Raw genomic sequence first — 16,382 nt, forward strand, 5'->3', positions numbered from 1 at the left:
TAATACTTTACATTCAAAGACACTTTGAATGGGTTAGACAGAGTAAGTAACATTCACTTTATTCCAAGTTACCTGTTAAAGTCTTGGGGTCAAGATCCATGTGACAGCTACTGGCAAACAAGGATAAGTTGAGCACCGACATGACAATTGACCAGTATTTGCATGTAGGAGTGCCACACACTGGCGCTTGCCATTTTGAGCAAAGGGGCTCAGGTCCACGATCAAGTGTAGTACTACACCGACCACGTGAGAGTCTTATGAGCAAGGCATGTGCAGCTATGCGCGGAATCAGTTTCATGGTCATGGTCATGCACTGCATGTGCACTAGCCTACATCTGCTCTACCTTTAACAAACCAACTGGGTTTGCACATTGCCGTGCACTGCCTACTTCTCTTAAGCGTTCTCTGCGCCTGTCCAAGTTATCCTTGTTTGCCAGTAAATCGCTAAATGTTGAAACTAAGAATAATGACCTGACAATGGTCTCAGCACACTAGGTTTCAAGGCTCCTGATCAGAAACGATCCAGGTTTGAGTATGCATGCGAAGTCTGGGATGGCTGCGGAAAAGAACTAAGTTTAACATTGGAAAGGCTCCAGATGGAAGCTGCGAGAATTATTACAGGACTTCCCAAATATTCTTCTTTTAATTCACTTTATTATGAAACAGGCTTGAAAGCACTATCAGAGCGTAGAAGAATAAGAAAATTGTCTTTGTTCTATAATATTCAAAACAACAAAAGACCATTCTACCTAAAAGAAATAATTCCTCAGTACGTTTACTCCAGGAGTCATAATTATTTAAGAAATTCAGGCAATATCTGCTTGCCAAGAACACGAATAAAAATTTCTCACGAGTTGTTCTTCCCATCGACTATTAGATTGTGGAACTATTTATCTACAGTGGTAAGAAATTGTACTTCACTATCAAAATTTAAATCGAGCATTATAACATCATATAACTCAGCTCCACTGTACTTTTCTTACGGTATTAGAAAATTTAACATATTACATACTCAACGTCATCATGAAGCTAGCAGATTAAGTTACGATCATACAGAGTAGGGCTAATCATTGATCCATCCTGCGCATGTGGAAACCCGTGCGAAAATGCTCATCACTATTTCTTAGAATGTTCTTTATATAATCAACATAGAAAGATCATGCTTAAAGCTATTCAAGATGTATGTGCGAGTAATTCTGTGCACGTGATTACACTATCTGTAATTTTAAACGACATTTGCAGATCTGACATATCATAAAAATGGAATTATATTAAAAAATGTACATCAGTAATTATGCAAAATCTAAACGATTCCAGTAGTCTTCTTTCTACACACCTTTTGTATGATAACATTTCCCCTGAACTGTCAATCTTCCTCTGTTTGTTGTTAATAATTGCTTGTGATGTAATTAGTTTTTGAAAATATCATTGGAGAGGGGTCATATAAGTTGTAAGAATTTGTCCCCGATCCTTTTCACATTCTGAATAAAATATGTTTAAACTAAACTAACGATCCAGGTTCTCAGTGACTGGCAATAAAGAATCCCTCTGTTTCACATTTAAGACCAGCTGACTTCATCCAGGCGAAGAAGTCGTTTGGATTGCTATTCTGTTCCAGACACTGCATGTTCACACAATGCAATGGCTTCTCAGAAAGCTTCTCCGCAATGACTCTGGGCAGACTTGGTGAAGGACCTGGTTTACTCCCATCGCTGTACTATCCAGCAGTACATTGCCGTCAACAAAATCAACTTCAAATTTCAGATTCCTTGGCACACTCAAAATGGCTGTGGAATTCCTTGAGTCTTGACATGCACCAAGAGCCTACACATTAATCAAACACTAACCTCCAGAATTGATTGGTATATATAAATGATTAAGAGAGGAACGAGGATGGTGGGCTCTGTTATCAGACATGATCCTTCTGGTCAGGCGGTCCAGACTCTGGATATCTTGTTTTGTCCAATCAACTATTCCAAAGGAATAGGAAAGGGATGGTAACTCTGCTCTTTATAGAACAGAAAGCTCAAAGGATTTAAAGACAAAAAACAACAACAAAGGACTAATTGAATCCCCCTGGAATATTCCCCTTCTAATTGGAAAAGATTCCGAACTCTGCACCTGCCCTTAGGAGAGGTTGCGGTGATATGTTTCACCTTCTTCCAAAATCATATTTTGTACAAGAAGTTGATCCTTGCTCCCCCAACACCCCCTCCTTGCTCTTTTCTGCTCTCTATACATTATATCATTGAAAGAGCAGTAAGATGACACGAGGTTTGTCAAACTCCCTGTGAATATTTTATATTATGTGTTCAAACGTGATAGGGCGGAAGGTTTTTCAGAACCTTTCATTGGCATCCGTGGGAGGCCGCTTATCATGTTCACCATCACCCTTTGTTTTCAGTTGCCTGTAAAAGTGCTTTTCATTATTTCTATAGTGTATATTACTTTATAAATGTATTCTTCTTTTCCCATTTTTTCTTTCTTTCAGTCCAAACATTTAATTTTGCCTTTAGGGAATCGACAACCTGAAGAAGAACCTTTTCTTTCTTTTGTCTTTTAGACATTGGGTTCCCTGATGATCTTATTTTAAGGCACAGCTCAATACAGGAATTATTTTCTTCTCATTACGTTTCACGAGAAACCGGTTTTGTTTGGTGTTTTGTTCTTACTATTTCATGTTTTTTTCTTTGGAAACTGTGTGAAGTTCCTATCATAATTTTTATTATCTCTGCTGTGAATAAACTTTCGCTGGGTGTATCTTTTGGTGATATCAAAGTTGGTATCTTAGCATATGCCAATGATGTTGTATTTTTAGCAGACAACGAAAATGTTTTGTAATATATGGTATTGTGATTTCATGTTGTGTTAAGAACGAAATGACAGTAAATAGAGTTATACATTGTAGAATACCATCTGTAAGTGGAACATGAAATTGTTGATAGTCATGACTATCTTGGGTTGTTCCTATCTGAACAGTTAGATTATAAGTTAACGTAAGGTGAAAGCAGTAGCTTGCTCCGCCAATAGACTTACATGATTTCCACCAAGCTTAACCTGTCAGGTGGTGTGACCAGGGAGAATAGAAGACGCTGTAGATTATCCCTGGGATGACCATCAACAAGTGCTCTAAACTATACCCCTTGACATACGCTGTATCCATATTTCTCGTTTAAAAATGCTGTAGGGATCAGACTAGAGCAAAGCCCTTCAATAATACTGTAAATCAACAAACTAATGCGTGTATTAAATAATGCGAGTGCAAACCTCAAAACGAAAATGCGTGCATTTATTAATGCGAGGAGGCAAATCAGGAAATGGTTGACCAGAATGACTATACTCACTAATGACTACACTCACAATACAGTACACACTACACAGTATTACGATTATGCGAGTTTGGGCTAACCAATGCTGAAATAGGAGTATGGGTTGGACACCATCAATTATATTTGACAGCGGTGTGGGTTGGACACCATCAATTATATTTGACAGCGGTGTATTGTAGTTACAGAGGTTTGTGTTGTGGCCATATTCAGCAATATCGGATAACCTCGAAAATGTCTAGTTGCAGGGACAAATATGAAAGTCATATGCATGTTATACCTTGTAAAAAGTGTCCGTTATTTGCCAAAGAAAGATCCCGGTGTCAGGGGTTTTCGACGATGTAAGACAAAAACGTAATATTTCTGTTTAATGTTATTTAAACTTTTTATTTTACTTACCTTGCGTGATTAAGGATATATTCATCTATTTCACACAAAACTATCAAGTCTTTCCTACAAAAATAGCGTTGATGACATCCTATTGGTGAAACCGTTGCCGCTCTCAACATCCGGGGATTTCGTATGGGTTTTCGACGATGAGCCATACTTTTTGCGCCGCACTTCGAGGGAGTGTTGTGATAACGTGGCTTCCTATTTATATATACTGATGGTAAAATTTGAAGCCACACCTAAAATTTGAAGCTACGAAAGCTTGCAGATGCATGTTTGGTACGCAAAATGCAACGTGACCTTCAAAAATGGTAAGTGAATTCATTCTACGCTATCTGGAAAGTAACTGCAGCGACACAACACAGTATGTTTTTGAAATCAAGATCATTTATTCCATTGGAGAAATATAGTGGTAATTCCCCCAAAATGGACCTACCAAAAGGTATTCATATTTTGATAAAAAAATGTCTTCATCTTGCCAACTCTGTTATGTTTTGTGGAACAATAGAACTTCTTGAAATGGAATCCACTAAAATTGACATTTGAAACAATTAACTGGGTCATCAGTAGTGCATGTATCCGCCATCCTGAATCACCTCTTGACAGCGTCTCCTCATTTTAGCATGAGTGTACGAACAAAAAGCAGGGGCAGATTGTTCCATGCATCCAGCACGGCCTGCCTGAGTTCTGGAATGTTGGCCACGGGCTGGTTCCTGTCGGAAATATGCCTACCAATCGCGCACCACACGTGTTCGATCGGATTAAGATCTGGAGTTACACTTGGCCAATTGAGGGATTCAATGTTGTGCTGCTTCTTAGGGTCGGTAATGATCCTAGCACTATAAGGGCGTGCTGGTAGATGTGCGCAACATGAGGATTGGCATGCAGAAAAGGAAGCAGAGTCTTCTCGATGATGTCATGGCCATACTTCTCTGCATTCAGCGTTGACCAGCTCCAGTGACACATTCCCTCCCGTCGTTTGATGCCACCATTGACGGAATTGATTTGAAGACCAAAATGGTTCCTGATGTGCCAATCGTAGCAGCCGTCTATCATCCATCAAATCAGTCTTCTTGAGTCGACCTCGACCAGCGGCAACCTTGACTTCAACTCTCCTGCAGTGTTTCTTCAGCAACTTGCTGATGACGCTGTGACAGACGTTAACGCGTCTTGCAATCTGCCGCAAGGACATGTCATCTTCTCTCATGCCTACAGTTTGCCATTTTGTAGCCTCAGATTACTGGTTGCGAGCCATATTACTGAATCATCAACTCGCACAGTACTACTCTCGAAACAACGTATTGTGAAATGTGTACATGCAAGCATTTTACCTTCATGCACGGGCAAAACATGTAATGCACGTGCATATTGTTTTCTGAACTGGAGAGACAAACACGAAGGCCACGGAAAACTGTTATTCATTCAATGTATTCATTTGAATGGTTTCATTTATATCATTCAATCAGGTCAAATTTTACCATCAGTATAGAAGAAGAAGAAGAAGATTTTATTTCAGTGTCACATGCTCTACAATAAAATCGTCAATAAAAGTACATAAAATATATTGCACATATAGTAAAAGTGAGCATCCGGCCATCAAGGCCTACGAGGCACTGATTATTGTCCTTAAAATACACATTATATGATTAAAATAGCACACAATAAGAAGGAGTGAAATATGGTGATCTGTTATCTGCGGGACAAAAGAGAACGCGACTTGGGTTTAATAACATTTTGTCTACGTCAAAACATTTGAGTTATAAGTGAGGCAAGCGGCTTGCATAATACACTTGAGGTCATAAGACAAAATCTCTCTTCTAAAGCAACCTTGGGACGAGCAAACCTTCCTAACTCTACCTGTAAGGGGAGGGTCCCACACCGCAGTTTACTCAGATGACTGCGTTGATGTCGATCTATGGTAGTACTAACATATGGCTCAGTACTGAGATTATGCTTAAATTGGCGGTATTTACGAAGTTTATTTCCATTTGGCTGGCCTCTATCGTTCCATAATTGAGTAAGCCATTCTTGATGATCCAACATTAATAGACAAAACTTTGCTTTCTGAAATTCAGATTTGGAAATAGTAAAAAGACTAGAAACAGGAGGATTCCATTCAGAGATTAACTGAAGAACTTTGTTATTCCACGAAGTTCTAAATGTAAACGACCAATTAGAAATTACATGAATAAGTCTATATGAGTCAACTACGTGTATATTGCCTGTCACAAGCAGACGACTGATCTTACTGAATTTTCGCTTGCTATATCCTGTTGTATAGGCAATTGATTTTGCATCTGAATTGGTATTAACGATCACGGGTAAATCACGGTGTTTTCGTAGGCTGAACCAGTTCGTAGACGCGGTGGATTCGTAGCCCAGATTGGTTCGTACACGGTGATTTCGTAGACGTGTATAAAAAATTGAATAATTATATGTTGTAAACATACTAATTTTGAAAATTACTTGGATTGTGTATAACGAAGTTGTTATGCTTTGTTTTCAGTGATACGAAACTAAGGACAGCTAAGGACAAGAAAAGTGTGATTGAAGAGTGAACGAATATTTTCCCGTATCTTGTCTAGACTCGTTTATTTGTATAAATGTATTTGTATTTGTATATTTAATTGTTTTGATAATAATCATGTGATAATGTAGGGGTTTTGTTGTTCTTTTGTTTTCAGTAATACGAAAATATTGTCACTGTGTGACTTTGGTTCTGTGGTGTAATAAAAATGAAGCGTCGTAAAACGAAAAAGACAGACAACAGTGTTATGGCAAGAGAGATGATTTAATATATTTCTGAACAGTAACAACAGGTAACAACAGATAGCAGATAACAGCCCGTTTCACAATCTGATTTACTCAGTTACCATCGGTCCATTCAGCTTGGAAAACTCCCTCAGTAGCTAGGACACGGTGAGGTTAGCGGCCTGGAAGTTGTCCCACAGTCGGAAGAACTTGTCGGACTTGGCCAGTAGCGAAAACTAGGTGGCGCTGTCCTCCGCCTGTCTTAGATCTCAGGAAGTAGTGGGAAGGAAGCTAGGGCTCTGACGGGGTAGCAAACATCGGACTCGAGTACCCGGGGAATAAAACCCTACCCGGACTCGAGTACCCGAAACTTATAGTGTAAATGTTAGTGGGAGCTATGTGTTTGTTTTAGGTAGTTTTCAATGGAATTTCACGCAAGAATAAATTGAAAACTTACACGAAATCTTTCCTTAAAACACGTGGTTATCAATTTGACGAAACACAAACCTAAACTCATGATTTGACTAGCATCGGTCAATGCAGGGCCACATTCTTCAACTGAGCACTGGCGCAAACAGCCCACAGCAGAAACCGGTTCATGTGAGGTATAGCGTCACGTGTCGCAACACGTGGTTATGAATACACAAAAATCGAGGGTTTGAAAAGCTTTGAGACTGGGGTAACAATGAGGTTCAACCCACAATGCAGAGAACTAAATTCAGAAAAAACGAACCATTGTCAAAATCAGAACATTTATTAAAGCACATTTCGTTTAACCAATATCAAATGTGAGTTTCTTTGAAAAGATTGCACATTGTAACAAAGTGCATCATGGACGATCGTCCACGCGTCTAATGGTAGGAACACATGATTTTAGATCCCACTCGTCTGTGATGTAATGCCCTGTGACGGTGATGTATTAAACCGTGGGTGGCAAAGCTGGTCCAGATATCTGTTGTCAAAGATACGCCAGGTGACTCCTATAGAATATCTTGAAGCTGAGTTTTGGTGTCGGCATATTACTTCATAACGTAATCATGGAGGGTCTTTGGGCATGTTAACATACTCAGAAGCAAAACAAACGTCAGTACATATCCAAATTAGATAGGCACTGTAATCAAATCATTACAGAATTTGACATAAGCAGATCAAAAACATGTTTGTGTACAATATCTTGACACATCAATGAATAACAAAATAATAATAATAATAATAATAATAATACGGACTCGCCTTTGAAATGTCTCGCTTGCATCCCAAGTACACTGTCGTCAGTCTCCCAGGCTCCCCCATTGTTCTCGGTGCCCTTGGTTTGGTACCTCCTGATCTTTTGGCACAGATCAGGAGAGTGCCCGGTTCTCCACCGGGAGTACAGCTCTTCTGACACTCTGGGTAATGCAGAAGGCTGCAGTGTTGGGGAGCCTTCATATTCTCCGGAAAGTTCTTGGTGGGTTCGACTAGGCAGCGTTTCCTGGGAGAAGTCCCATTCGCTGTCTGGACTGCGTGTAGAGGGGGCGAGGGCCCTGAGCTGATGATGAGCCTTACCAGCCTGACTGTGCCAGGGTCACCCAAACCCTCTCTGCTGCATATTATCTTTAATCTGTAAAACATAATAATACAGCCTCAGAAGAATTCCTGCCAACAAACCTGATCTTGTTCTTTTGATAAAGCCAATGAATTTATATATATCATTGAATTTTCTGTCCCTTTGACAGGAATGTGATTGACAAGATCAAGGAAAAGCATGATAAATATGCGGACCTCGCCTTTGAAATGTCTCGCTTGCATCCCAAGTACACTGTCGTCAGGCTCCCCATTGTTCTCGGTGCCCTTGGTTTGGTACCTCCTGATCTCTTTGGCACAGATCAGGAGAGTGCCCGGTTCTCCACACCGAGTACAGCTCTTCTGACACTCTGGGTAATGCAGAAGGCTGCAGTGTTGGGGAGCCTTCATATTCTCCGGAAAGTTCTTGGTGGGTTCGACTAGGCAGCGTTTCCTGGGAGAAGTCCCATTCGCTGTCTGGGCTGCGTGTAGAGGGGGCAAGGGCCCTGAGCTGATGATGAGCCTTACCAGCCTGACTGTGCCAGGATCACCCAAACCCTCTCTGCTGCATATTATCTTTAATCTGTAAAACATAATAATAATAATAATAATAAGGGCCTGATGATGTACGCCTCTCCGTGGTGGGCCTAGATAGGGGAATTATATTCCCTGAACCAAACATGCATCACCCAGTTAGGGCTGACCCCCCGAAGCTGGTTTTTCACTGGGTTACAGACAGCCAAAAGGAAAGTTTAGATTCACTTCCGCAGCCCAGTCAGCCTTCCTCCGGTAGTGAAACCAACCATACTGGAGATGGGACTTGCCCCAGGGGAAGGCACAGAACCCGACCAAGAATATCTTGGTCAAACCACCTTAAAACCACACTACTTGAGTGTGCGAGAGAGAGCGACAGGATGGCCTGAAAATCCACGAATCAATGGCAAGTCGCTGAAGCTGCATTGGGACAATGCCATGCCCATGTATGCTTACCTGACGGAGCAAAATCTCTCGAGATCAATTCCGGCGCTTAAAATCTCTTGCCCCGTGAGCCAGTTCAACCCACAACTGGTGCCCGTCAGGAACCTTTGCATGAACAGAATGCTCAAGTGGCAGCAGACCCAAAACTTCGAATGGACGTCCATGTCAACCTCTTTCCTCTTGCTGATGGAAACTCTTCCGGCATAGAGCCAATTGGCCCCGAAATTTCAGACCCTCACTCTTCCTCTTCTTCAGTTGGAGATCTTTCTGAAAACCCTGTGTATATTTTGTTTCATTCTATTTATGATGAAATATCTGGCATACCTTTAGAAAATCGGAGGCCTATCAAACAAACAAATGAATCTTTTCCCAAAAATGAAATTAATTTATTAAATGATATTATTTCTATGAAACTTTCATCAGACTGTTCATTACATGAAGTTAATTGTTGTGTCTATGCTGCCGCTCGAACCTTGGAGGAACTTCACACATTTTCCAAAGAAAACACATCCAATACTAAGAAGACTACACCAAAGAAAAACCGGTTTCAAGTAAAACTAACGGAAACTAGAAAATACATTTCCTGGATAGAACTGTGCCTGAAGTTAAGATCATCAGGCAGTCCAATGTCAAAAAGACAAAAGGCAATTTGGAGAAAATTAAAACTGAAATGTAAAACAACGAAAGAAAAGATACTTCTCCAAATTGTCGATTCCCTTAAGGCCAAAATAAAGGTTTGGACTGAAAGAAAGAAAAAATGGGAAAAGAAAAACAAATTCATCGAACAAAATAAACTGTTTAGAAACAATGAAAAGCACTTCTACAGGCAACTGAAAGGAAAGGGTGGTGGTGAACATGACAAACGGCCTCCCATGGATGCCAATGAAAGGTTCTGGAAACAGTTGTGGTCTGTACCCGGCAACTGTAACCTTGAGGCACCGTGGGTCCGTGATTATGACCATGCAATGCATGAGAAGGTAACTAGGTCGTTTGTCTGTTACATCTCACCAGATTGCCTGAAAAGTGTTATAAAAAAGTCCAAATCTAATACAGCTCCAGGGCCTGATGGCATTCGAAATCGGTATTGGAAACTGTTCCCCTGTGTCCAAACACCATTACTACACTGTTTCAATACTCTTGTGGACACAGGTGATGTTCCTCCATGGTTCTGCAAAGGTCGCACAATACTTCTCCCCAAGAAAGGAGACTTGACTGATCCCAAAAACTTCCGCCCTATCACATGTTTGAATACACAAAAACAAAATATTCACAGGGTGTTTGACAAACCTCGTGTCATCTTACTGCTCTTCCAATGATATCATTTACAGAGAGCAGAAGGGAGCAAGAAAGGGATGTTGGGGGTGCAAGGATCAACTTCTTGTACAGAAAATGATTTTGGAAGAGGCTAAAACATATCACCGCAACCTCTCCATGTGCTGGATTGACTACAAAAAAGCATATGACTCTGTCCCTCACGAATGGATTCTGAAGTCTCTTCATTGCATTGACCTCCCTGAGCGACTACTTGATTTACTCAAGTCTTTAATGAGTTGCTGGTCGACTCAACTTTAGATGTACTCACAAGGGCAGGTGCAGACTTCGGAATCTATTCCAATCAGAAGGGGAATATTTCAGGGGGATTCCTTTAGTCCTTTGCTTTTTTGTCTTTCTCTAAATCCTTTGAGCTTTCTGCTCAATAAAGAGGAGGGTTACCATCCCGGACCTCCTCAGCACAGATCCCCAACACCTCTTACTCATCTCCTTTACATGGATGATATCGAGCTCCTTGCCAAAGGAGATACCAATTTGAAAGAGCAGGTTCTCCTTGTCGAGTCCTTTTCGAATGATATTGGCATGACATTTGGACTCGACAAATGTAATACTCTTCATTTGAAACGTGGCAAGGTAACTAATGATGGATCGGTCAAGTTACAAGGGGGAGGAGTTATTGAGCATCTTGTGGAAGATCAGGCCTACACCTATCTTGGAATGCAAGTTCGAGATAAGCTCCAGAATGCCCAGATTCAAGACAAACTTCGGGCCGAGTACAAATCTCGTTTAAAGAAAATCTGGAGCTCAGAGCTAAATGCTCGAAACAAGGTCAAAGCCACCAATACTTTTGCTGTGCCAGTCCTCTCCTATTCCTTTGGAGTAGTTGATTGGACAAAACAAGACATCCAGAGTCTTGACCACCTGACCAGAAGGATCATGTCTGATAACAGAGCCCACCACCCTCGTTCTTCTCTTAACCGTGTATATATGCCAATCAATTCTGGAGGTCGGGGTTTGATTAATGTGGAGGTTCTTCATGATAGAATTTTATTGTGTACTTTTGCACATATTTATTTATCGGATGATCCTCTGGTGATGCATGTGAAGACTCATGATGAAAGCAAGGAATTCCACAGCTATTTTAAGCGTGCCAAGGTTGTTGGACAGAATCTGAAATTTGAGGTTGAGGTTGCTGATGGCGATGTACTGCTGGACGGTACAGCGATGGGAGTAAACCAGGTGAAGTCCTTCACCAAGTCTGCCCAGAGTCGGTCTTTTGTGGAGAAGCTTTCTGAGAAGCCATTGCATCGTGTGTACATGCAGTGTGTGGAACAGAATAGCAATCCCTCCGACTCCTTCGCCTGGATGAAGTCGGCTGGTCTTAAATGTGAAACTGAGGGCTTCCTTTTTGCTGCTCAGGACCAGTCACTTCCCACTCGTAATCGCCTAAATGTGATTCTTAAAGAGAATATTAACATGAAATGTCGACTTTGCAATGAATTCACAGAGACTGTCCAACACCTTGTCAGTGGATGCCCTTCCTTGGCACAAACAGCATATCTTAAACGACATGATGGCATGGCTCGCTGCTTTTACTACCGTCTCCGACATGCCTGTGGCTTTGACTCCGAGGTCCATCCATGGTACGACCCTGAACATGTCCAGGGCGTCATGGAAAATGATGCTTTCAAACTTCTGTGGAATAGGCCCATATACAGCCTCAGAAGAGTTCCTGCCAACAAACCTGATCTTGTCCTTTTTGATAAAGCCAATGAATTTATATATATCATTGAATTTTCTGTCCCTTTGACAGGAATGTGATTGACAAGATCAAGGAAAAAGCATGATAAATATGCGGACCTCGCCTTTGAAATGTCTTGCTTGCATCCCAAGTACACTGTCGTCAGGCTCCCCATTGTTCTCGGTGCCCTTGGTTTGGTACCTCCTGATCTTTTGGCACAGATCAGGAGAGTGCCCGGGTTCTCCACCGGGAGTACAGCCCTTCTGACACTCTGGGTAATGCAGAAGGCTGCAGTGTTGGGGAGCCTTCATATTCTCCGGAAAGTTCTTGGTGGGTTCGACTAGGCAGCGTTTCCTGGGAGAAGTCCCATTCGCTGTCTGGGCTGCGTGTAGAGGGGGCAAGGGCCCTGAGCTGATGATGAGCCTTACCAGCCTGACTGTGCCAGGATCACCCAAACCCTCTCTGCTGCATATTATCTTTAATCTGTAAAACATAATAATAATAATGATGTACGCCTCTCCGTGGTGGGCCTAGATAGGGGAATTATATTCCCTGAACCAAACGTGCATCACCCAGTTAGGGCTGACCCCCCCGAAGCTGGTTTTTCACTGGGTTACAGACAGCCAAAAGGAAAGTTTAAATTCACTTCCGCAGCCCAGTCAGCCTTCCTCCGGTAGTGACACTAACCACACTGGAGATGGGACTTGCCCCAGGGGAAGGCACAGAACCCGACCAAGAATATCTTGGTCAAACCACCTTAAAACCACACTACTTGAGTGTGCGAGAGCGACAGGATGGCCTGAAAATCCACGAATCAATGGCAAGTCGCTGAAGCTGCATTGGGACAATGCCATGCCCATGTATGCTTACCTGACGGAGCAAAATCTCCACGACCAATTCCGGCGGCTTAAAAATCTCTTGCCCCATGAGCCAGTTCAACCCACAACTGGTGCCCGTCAGGAACCTTTGCATGAACAGAATGCTCAAGTGGCAGCAGACCCAAAACTTCTAATGGACGTCCGTGTCAACCTCTTTCCTCTTGCTGATGGAAACTCTTCCGACAAAGAGCTAATTGGCCCCGAAATTTCAGACCCTCACTCTTCCTCTTCTTCAGTTGCAGATCTTTCCGAAAACCCTGTGTATATTTTGTTTCATTCTATTTATGATGAAATATCTGGCATACCTTTAGAAAATCGGAGGCCAATTAAACAAACAAATGAATCTTTTCCCAAAAATGAAATCAATTTATTAAATGATATTATTTCTATGAAACTTTCATCGGACTGTTCATTACATGAAGTTAATTGTTGTGTCTATGCTGCTGCTCGAACCTTGGAGGAACTTCACACAGTTTCCAAAGAAAAAACATCTAACACTAAGAACAATACACCAAAGAAAAACCGGTTTCAAGTAAAACTAACGGAAACTAGAAAATACATTTCCTGGATAGAACTGTGCCTGAAGTTAAGATCATCAGGGAGTCCAATGTCAAAACGGCAAAAGTCAATTTGGAGAAAATTAAAATTACAATACAAGACAACAAAAGAAAAGATACTTCTCCAAATTGTCGATTCCCTTAAGGCCAAAATAAAGGTTTGGACTGAAAGAAAGAAAAAATGGGAAAAGAAAAAATAAATTCATCAAACAAAATAAACTTTTTAGAAATAATGAAAAACACTTCTACAGGCAACTGAAAACAAAAGGTGATGGTGAACATGACAAACGGCCTCCCATGGATGCCAATGAAAGGTTCTGGAAACAGTTGTGGTCTGTACCCGGCAACTGTAACCTTGAGGCACCATGGGTCCGTGATTATGACCATGCAATGCATGAGAAGGTAACTAGGTCGTTTGTCTGTTACATCTCACCAGATTGCCTGAAAAGTGTTATAAAAAAGTCCAAATCTAATACAGCTCCAGGGCCTGATGGCATTCGAAACCGGTATTGAAACTGTTCCCTGTGTCCAAACACCATTACTGCACTGTTTCAATACTCTCGTGGACACAGGTGATGTTCCTCCATGGTTCTGCAAAGGTCGCACAATACTTCTCCCCAAGAAAGGAGACTTGACTGATCCCAAAAACTTCCGCCCTATCACATGTTTGAATACACAATACAAAATATTCACAGGGTGTTTGACAAACCTCGTGTCATCTTACTGCTCTTCCAATGATATAATTTACAGAGAGCAGAAGGGAGCAAGAAAGGGATGTTGGGGGTGCAAGGATCAACTTCTTGTACAGAAAATGATTTTGGAAGAGGCTAAAACATATCACCGCAACCTCTCCATGTGCTGGATTGACTACAAAAAAGCATACGACTCTGTCCCTCACGAATGGATTCTGAAGTCTCTTCATTGTATTGACCTCCCTGAGCGACTACTTGATTTACTCAAGTCTTTAATGAGTTGCTGGTCGACTCAACTTGAGATGTACTCACAAGGGCAGGTGCAGACTTCGGAATCTATTCCAATCAGAAGGGGAATATTTCAGGGGGGATTCCTTTAGTCCTTTGCTTTTTTGTCTTTCTCTAAATCCTTTGAGCTTTCTGCTCAATAAAGAGGAGGGTTACCATCCCGGACCTCCTCAGCACAGATCCCCAACACCTCTTACTCATCTCCTTTACATGGATGACATCGAGCTCCTTGCCAAAGGAGATTCCAATTTGAAAGAGCAGGTTCTCCTTGTCGAGTCCTTTTCGAATGATATTGGCATGACATTTGGACTCGACAAATGTAATACTCTTCATTTGAAACGTGGCAAGGTAACTAATGATGGATCGGTCAGGTTACAAGGGGGGAGGAGTTATTGAGCATCTTGTGGAAGATCAGGCCTACACCTATCTTGGAATGCAAGTTCGAGACAAGCTCCAGAATGCCCAGATTCAAGACAAACTTCGGGCCGAGTATAAATCTCGTTTAAAGAAAATCTGGAGCTCAGAGCTAAATGCTCGTAACAAGGTCAAAGCCACCAATACTTTTGCTGTGCCAGTCCTCTCCTATTCCTTTGGAGTAGTTGATTGGACAAAACAAGACATCCAGAGTCTTGACCGTCTGACCAGAAGGATCATGTCTGATAACAGAGCCCACCACCCTCGTTCCTCTCTTAACCGTTTATACATGCCAATCAATTCTGGAGGTCGGGGTTTGATTAATGTGGAGGCTCTTCATGACAGAATTTTATTGTGTACTTTTGTACATATTTATTTATCGGATGATCCTCTGGTGATGCATGTGAAGACTCATGATGAAAGCAAGGAATTCCACAGCTATTTTAAGCGTGCCAAGGTTGTTGGACAGAATCTGAAATTTGAGGTTGACTTTGTTGATGGCAATGTACTGCTGGACGGTACAGCGATGGGAGTAAACCAGGTGAAGTCCTTTACCAAGTCTGCCCAGAGTCGGTCTTTTGTGGAGAAGCTTTCTGAGAAGCCATTGCATCGTGTGTACATGCAGTGTGTGGAACAGAATAGCAATCCCACCGACTCCTTCGCCTGGATGAAGTCGGCTGGTCTTAAATGTGAAACTGAGGGCTTCCTTTTTGCTGCTCAGGACCAGTCACTTCCCACTCGTAATCGCCTAAATGTGATTCTTAAAGAAAATATCAATATGAAATGTCGACTTTGCAATGAATTCACAGAGACTGTCCAACACCTTGTCAGTGGATGCCCTTCCTTGGCACAAACAGCATATCTTAAACGACATGATGGCATGGCTCGTTGCTTTTACTACCGTCTCCGACATGCCTGTGGCTTTGACTCCGAGGTCCATCCATGGTACGACCCTGAACATGTCCAGGGCGTCATGGAAAATGATGCTTTCAAACTTCTGTGGAATAGGCCCATATACAGCCTCAGAAGAATTCCAGCTAACAAACCTGATCTTGTCCTTTTTGATAAAGCCAATGAATTTATATATATCATTGAATTTTCTGTCCCTTTTGACAGGAATGTGATTGACAAGATCAAGGAAAAGCATGATAAATATGCGGACCTCGCCTTTGAAATGTCTCGCTTGCATCCCAAGTACACTGTCGTCAGGCTCCCCATTGTTCTCGGTGCCCTTGGTTTGGTACCTCCTGATCTCTTGGCACAGATCAGGAGAGTGCCCGGGTTCTCCACCGGGAGCACAGCCCTTCTGACACTCTGGGTCATGCAGAAGGCTGCAGTGTTGGGGAGCCTTCATATTCTCCGGAAAGTTCTTGGTGGGTTCGACTAGGCAGCGTTTCCTGGGAGAAGTCCCATTCACTGTCTGGACTGCGTGTAGAGGGGGCAAGGGCCCTGAGCTGATGATGAGCCTTACCAGCCTGACTGTGCCAGGATCACCCGAACCCTCTCTGCTGCATACAATTTTTAATCTGTGAAAAATAATAATAATAATAATC

The sequence above is a fragment of the Haliotis rubra genome, unplaced genomic scaffold (genome assembly GCF_003918875.1).
Source record: "Haliotis rubra isolate DU_JTF1 unplaced genomic scaffold, ASM391887v1 Scf110, whole genome shotgun sequence".
Taxonomy (NCBI): Eukaryota; Metazoa; Mollusca; class Gastropoda; order Lepetellida; family Haliotidae; genus Haliotis; species Haliotis rubra.